Source organism: Sarcophilus harrisii, chromosome 3 (genome assembly GCF_902635505.1).
Source record: "Sarcophilus harrisii chromosome 3, mSarHar1.11, whole genome shotgun sequence".
Classification (NCBI taxonomy): domain Eukaryota; kingdom Metazoa; phylum Chordata; class Mammalia; order Dasyuromorphia; family Dasyuridae; genus Sarcophilus; species Sarcophilus harrisii.
Genome location: NC_045428.1, coordinates 575102789 through 575110616, shown reverse-complemented (window position 1 = coordinate 575110616; position 7828 = coordinate 575102789).

Sequence of the window (7828 nt, the reverse complement as noted above, 5' to 3'; positions counted from 1 at the left end):
AAATGCTTTGCTGGAATCAGGAAGACACGAATTAAAATCTGGCCTCAGATACCAGCTGTGTGATCCTGGACAAGTCACTTAACCTTTGTTTACCTCACCTTCCCCAAATGTAAAAAGAAGATCATGATAGCACCTCCTTCCCATGATTGTTGTGAAGACCAAATGAGTCATTTGTAAAGACAGTAGACATATATTAGTGTTTATTCCTTTCCTGATTCTAAGTCTAGTACTTATTAGCTGCCTATGTATCCATCTAGGTATGTATGTAGCTATCTATCAATCTATGTATTATGTATCTATACATGTATCATTTATGTATCTAGCTATATATCCAAGTATTCATCTATGTATCTAGCTCTGTATCCATTTATGTATTATATATCTATGTATGTATATCTGTATCTATCTATTCTATGTATCCATTTATGTTATCATCTATATATGTATGTACATATGTATGTAGTTTTCTATCATCTGACCATCCATTTATCTATCTTCCATCTGCCTATCTATCCATTCATCTGCCTATCTATTTATCCATCTGCACATCTATCTCTATTCCTATTCATCCATCCATCCATCCATTCATTTATCTATCCATGTAACCCTCCATTTCTATGTGGGTCTCTCTTTGTCTTTATCTCTTTCTTCCCTCATTCCTCTCTCTGTCTCTCTTTGTACCTTTCGTCTCTCTCTTTTTCTTTCTCTTCTTTTTCTCTCTCTGTTTCTTTCTGTCTCTCCTTGGAAGATTTCCTACTCTGTGAGAGTATTACAGAGATGAAAAATCACCTGCAGAGGCCCTGTGCTGCAGAACTATTAAAGATTTGCTAATGTAGAAGAGAGCTCAGAGGCCATCATTTAACCCATAATTATGAGAAGAGGTCATTCAGAGATCACCACAGAAGACCCTACAGTCTCTTGAGGTGTCCCACTCAATCTGTGGATGATTCTAATTCTTAGGAAGCTTTTCCCGGTCTCAAGCCATAATTTGCCTTTTCCTGAATCAGCCTCTTACTGCTCCTGATTTGATCCTTTGGAGTCCAGTAGAAAGTTGTGCTTCCATATCATGATCTTTTACATAATTGAAGATGGCTGTAATTTCCCCACTTAATTCTTCTCTTTTTCAAGCTAAAATGTACCCAGTTCCTTTGATTATTTCTTCTGGGCATACTTTTGAGGCCTTTTTCACTCAGGTGGTTATTTTCCAGCTTATTCCATTGGACTGGCTACATTGTTCAAATAACAAAAACATGCTTGCCCAAAACATTATTTTATGGAGAACTTACACAGGGAAAGCACTCACAAGGTGGTCAGAAAAAGCGATATAAATATATTCTCAAGGTCTTTCTTAAGGAACTTTAGAATTGATTGTATGATATCGGAGACACTGGCACAGGATTGCCCAGCATGGCATGCTCTCATCAGAGAAAGTGCTGTGCTCTGTGAACAAAGCAGAATTGAATTAATCTGAAGGAAATGTGAGATGTGCAAAGTCAGACAATTCACTCCAAATATTTGTAGGGACTATTGTGTTTGACTTGTGGCAGAGCATTCTGAGCTCGTTGCTTTGATCAATCACAGTAGGATACACTGTAACTTGACTCTAACATAGTGATGTCATTTTGGTCCTTTTCCAGATGAAATCAGTATCCATATTCTTTGCTTATTCTCCAGCTTATCTGTGTCTTTCCTAAAATGTGATGTCCAGAATTGAACATAATAACCCTAATGTGAAATGCCCAGAGTGGGAGATAGCTGGAAGCTGGGCTTCTCTTAACACAGCCTAACATGGCTCTAACCTTTGGCAGCTGAATCATACTGTAGATTCATAATGCTATTAAAACTCCCAATAGTCTTTTCTCTTCAGGTATAAAAAGGGTCACAGGGGAGCCTCCAATAGACTTGATGATACTTCAGAGCATGGACATTTGCCTGAAGAGAACCTCCCACAGAATTAGGTGAGTGCATCCTGGCACCTTATGGAGAGGGCACAGGGAAACCTTTTTCTTAGTTCTCACTGATGGGGCTCCTTCCAAGAAGACTGGTGACAGAGAGTGGGGTAGGAGGCAACAGACACTGACTGGAAGAATTGTCTCTCTTCCACAATCTCAAAAAACAAGCTGTGAAGTGATTTAGGGCTTTTTCTGCCATTAAGCTTTCTTTCCTTCGACAATAAAGCAGATTCTCCTTCTCCACTAAAGCTCAGAAAAAGCATATGGTGAATGGTCCCAAGTTCTTGGACCTTACCCAGTTTCTGGCCATTTTCCCTGCCTTTTTCTTTCCTTTTCTGAACACAGGTTAGGAACCAGAGTTCTTGAGAATAGGTTGGCCATGTCCAAATATATGGCAACAACCAAGTTTCCATAAGAGTTTCTGAAGAGGTACCTGGCAATAATGGCCATGTACTCAAGAGGCTTGAGAGGAAAAATATGAAATAGGGCTTTGCCAGCCTTGGGAGTTACCTTGTGGGCATTTCCAAGTATAATATAGATATTGAGCAGGATAAATGAAGATCAAGGATTTTTCCTCATGTAACCTAAAGTAGAAGTTAAAGTCCTCCAAGTACAATTGGAGTTGAGCCTTTATGTAGCAATTTTTGGAGTGATGTTGTATGGGTAAATGGAACCTGAGCAAATAAGTATTGAGGATAGCAGCATACCTGTATATGTAAATGCTGGCAGAATGTTTAGCTAATGATCAGCCATAGGAAGTTGTAGCCAAACTGACTCAGGCTAAAAGAGCAACAGAGTGAACAGGAGGCACCCAGTTCCCTAGCCCTTCAATGCTTTAGCCCTGATGCTATGGGAAGCTTGTTCTTCCTAGGTGTGCCTTGCCTCAAAGACTTCTTTATGTTGGATCTAGGGGGATAGTTTTGGCTTATATGTTCTCTTGCTTATGGGAATGCGAACAAGCTCTTTCTTGACAATTCCCCAATACTTTAGTTTGTGCTGAAAAAACATAATCTCTCTCATCTCTTTAAAGTCTCAAAGATCTCTTTCTAACTCTCTATCTGCTATTGCTTCATTAATTACATTCCAAGAGGGGTCTGGATCTGGAGCATATAGAGAAGTATTTCTTTTTGATGGAGAACTGGGAAGGCCTGCTTTCTGGAAAAGACATCTATAACAGGTGACTACTTCCTTTCCTCTTATTGTCTTCTTGACTCTCTAAAGTCTGGTTTCTGTTGTTCAGTTATTTTTAGTTGTGTCCAATTCTTTGTGACTCCATTTGGGGTTTTCTTGGCAAAGATAATTCCAAAAAGGTGAAGTGACTAGGCCAAGGTCACTCAATTAGGAAGTGCTGAGACTGGATTTAAACTCATCTTCCTGACTCCAGGCCTGATGTTCTATCTACCATGCATCCTAACTGCCCTGGTTTCTGATAGCATCGTTAAATTAAAACTTTTCTTTCCAATGTTACCAATATTTTCAGTGACCCTTTTTCAATTTTCATCTTTCTTGACATTTCTTCAGCATTTGACATTGCTAATCATTCTCTTTTCCTTGACATACTTTCCCCTCTTGGTTTTGCTGACAGCCCTATTTCTCGGTTCTACGCCTATCAGTTTGACTTCTCCCTTTCAGTCCCCTTTGCTGGATTTTCCTATAGGTCATGTTCACTAAGTATGGGTGTCTCCCACAGCTCTGTCCTGAGCTCTGTTCTCCCTCTATACTTTCACCTCATGATCTCACTAATTCCTATGAATTAAATTATTTTCTCCTAGCTTTGAACTAACCTGTTTCCTAGATAGAGAGAAGCACTCTCCCTGGCAGTTCAAACCTCACCAATACACCAGTCATGTCTCAATAATTTCTGGATGTTCCATTAGTTCTTATTACCTCCTTTCCATGACAGACAGAAACCCTCAAGAGTTCTAATGGACTGAGGAGATAGGATACAGTGAAGACTAAGAGGGAAAGCCCTCTTTTCCCTCTATAAAAAAAGTCTGTGCTGCTTCTGTATGGTCTTCAAGATGGATTCTTTTCTTTTTTTCATACTCAGAAGTCTCTAGAACCCAGAAGTTCAAATTGTGACCAAACTGGTAAATTCTGAGACAGAGTCATTCAGCTTTTTTGGGAGATTGATGACTCTGGCAACCCTCACAACATTGGAAATTCTGAACTTTGAGTGTTTCCAAGAGAATGAGAGTTTTTTGAATTAAATGATTTGGGCACCAGCCTGGTTTTCTGCTAGAGGGAGAAAGGATACCCTCAGTAGCTTCTAGGAGAAGGAAGACAACTACCAACAGAGGTTTGCCCTGCAGCTGAAGAATGGAAGCCATGCCACAGTGGGATAAGAGATCTGGATCTTGCCAACTCTGCAAAAGATGAACAGTTAGTGAAGGCTTAATGTGAAATTGAATTGTTTCTTCAGCAGGATCTCAAAGTGTATTTACCTTCTATGGGGAGTCTAGGGACCTATTTGAATACTTTATATTCCAGTATTTATTTGTGAACTCCAGTGAATCCTTTGCATTTTGAGCATCTTCTGTGATAGTTATAATAAATAAAATCTGGCCCATATTTAACTATATTATACCATGAGTGATTCTGTGAAAGTTGGGGATCCTGTTATCTGCATTGGGGAATCCTAGACACGAACCCTGGCTAAGCTTTATTTTGGAGATTTCTCTGGAGTAAAACTTCATAGGAGCCAAAGATAGAATGGATTCCCAAGATCTGAGCCAGTCTACGTGAGCCCAGAGTTTTTGGTTAATGGGTAACAGAGAAAATTGCTGTCTGGCCATATCTCCTCCCATTTTGAATTTGTAAGATTAAATTTAGGTCAGAAAAGAAAAGTGAAGGGAGAAGATAATCTTTGAATATTCATTAAGCTAGATACCATAGAGGGCAGCTATAACTTAGGAAGAGTAGTCTGGAAATTTATAGGAGAAAAATTCAAGAAAAGAACAATTAGGGAAACCCAAGGCTTCAGATATCTATTTACAGATGGGAAAATATAGCTAGGTACAGACAAACTAGAGATCAGAATGCAAGAAGCAGAATTTGGTCTCATGGGTATCATAGACATTTAGTGGGATAAAATTCATGAATCTATATGCCTTGTATCATTATACCTTATTTAAAAGAAATGTGATTAAAATAATCATTGTATAGTAAGAAGGTCTAATTGTAACCTTCATATAAACTATGAGGGATCTTTCTCCCAGCTCTTACTTTCACTGATGAATAGGGTCCCCTGAATAAATCTGGCTAACTATATAACCCTCAGAATTCTAGAGGTGCTGATGATGGGGGTTTTGATAAGGAAGTAACTTTCTACTGCTGTTGACTCAAGCCTATGGCATATTTTCTCAATATCAATAATTACTTACTATACTCTATATCATTGTTTCACCATCAAGTGCGCAATATTAATTAACTATTACAGAGGAATATTTACTGAGAAGATACAGCAAAAACAACATCACAAAGCATTTTCCCATAATAACTGGCGGGTGTACTTTACCTCATACCATACCAGAGTGGTATAAGAAGAGTGGGATTAATTTAAAGTGGTTGCAACAAGACATTTGATCTACTCAGATCACTCCTAAATGTGTTATAACAGATGGATGAAGTGGCTCCCTTGTTTATAGAAGCCAGCATCTTGTTGTTGATCCACTTGGCCAAGCAGGTCCTTGGGGCTTCAATCATCACTGGGTTTAAGTGCCTGAAAACTCTAGGATGGACACTGATTTCTAGATCTTTAACGCTCTTCTGACATTTCTATTTTTTTTTTTTTTTTGATGAAGCAAGTGATTTGTCTAAGGTCACACAGCTGGTAAATGTTAAGTGTCTGAGGATTTGAACTTGGGTCCTCCTGACTCCAGAGCTAGTGTTCTGTCCACTGCACCATTTAGCTGCTCCTTTTATTTATTTATTTTTTTTTGATATTTTGAGGCTCACAAAATCACAGCTTAGTTTCTTCTGTTTCCAATATTGTTGACCCAAGAGAAAGAAAGAACAATTATAAAAAGGGAAAGAAACAGAAGACTGTGTTCAAGTTACAGGTCAGGCTACTAGAGGTCATTGTTGCTACTGTTGCTGTTGCTACTACTACGACTACAATTAATACAACAGCAACCACTACTATTACTATCACTATCACTACTACTACTATTATTATCCCACCCCCATTACTATTACTACTAGTAATACCACCACCACCACCACCACTGCTACTACTACTATTACTACTATTGTAACTTCAACTACTATCATCACCACTACCTCCTTTCTTCCTACCCAGAGGCTTCCAACAGTCCTTCTTTTTTGTCATGGCAGCCAGGGAAGAACAGTTATAGCTCAGAAGTTAATATAAAAATCTTTCTTCACCACAGGGTAAAGTGAACTGGAAACAGTCATATACTACCTATGCATACCCCAAATTCTGCATTAGGTATTATATCAATTAAGCAGAGTGGAGAATATTTGGATAAATCAAAGGCACAAAAAGAAATTGTATGGCTGCTATGGTATATTGTATACTACCAGGATATTTGGTGCATTTAGCAATAGATCACAAACATAATGGCATGATCTAGTAGTAATGGGGAAATTCAATTATCCAGTCATTCAGTGGAATACTCTTTCTGTCAAAAGAAGGATTTATATTACTACATATATATAATATATTATTTACATAATCATATATTATATAATTTATATATAATACATATAATAATATTAATATTTATTATTATATAATAAATTAATACAATATATTGTAGATAATAATACATATAATATAATAATCATAATATAAAATATAATATTATAATTATAATAATACATACATATATAAAGCAAGCTTCACTTGCCTTAATGTTAATTTCATTCTTCAAGAGACAGATAACAGGGAGAAAAATTTGTTTGGAACTTGATTTTCAGTAACAAGAAGAAAATGGTTGCTTAAGTGGACTTCCTGTCAACATTGATAGGAATTGATTGACCACTCCATCTTAGAATTTCTAATTGAGAAGCAGGAGGAAACCAGGTAAAATCTTAGATTTGGGGAGAGCAGATTTCAAAAAATTCAGTAAAAGGGCAGATAAGAACTCATATGACTTAAAATTCTATAGAGAAAGTCAGTTCAAGAAAGATAGGAAATTATGAAGAATGACATTCTGCTATCACAAAGACAAACAATTTCATTGAGGTAAAGAGAATATATTACGTACCTAAAGTATACATGTAGAGAAGTCATAAGTCAACAGATTTCAAAAGGTCATAAGGAAAGATGGCAGCAAGAACAGGTGAAGGAGATGAATAAGTATGGTTCAGTCCAGTAAAAATAGTATCAGGAATGCTAAAGCTCAGAATAAACAGAGGCTGCTAAGGAAACCTAATAACAGAAAGCTGTTTTTTTTTCTTTGTTAAAAAAAAAGTTATATTGAGCAAAGGGGCATCAAAAAAAGAAAATGGATTGTTGCTTGAGTTGTATGGAATAAAAAAATTAATAGGGGAACCAAAAAAATGAAGGAGATAGTAGAAGAACATCTAGTTGTCCTTGATGAATTCAAATTATTTGGTCAAGAAAAATGACATACTCAATACAGGGTATTCAATGAACTGGAGGAGGGGATTATTGAGTCACTTTCAGTGATCTTTAAAAGACTAGGCAACAGGACCAGAGGAGACTAGAAAAGAGCAAAAGATTTTTTTTTTTTTTTTTTTTGAGGAAGGGAAGAGAATAAACTTTGAAGACTACTGACTGATGAACTTGATTTTACTTATAATATAGAAAATATTAAAGAGATGACCAGTGAACATATAAAACTCTTCCCAAGAATTCATTTAGTTTTTATCAAGAAAACTTATGCCAG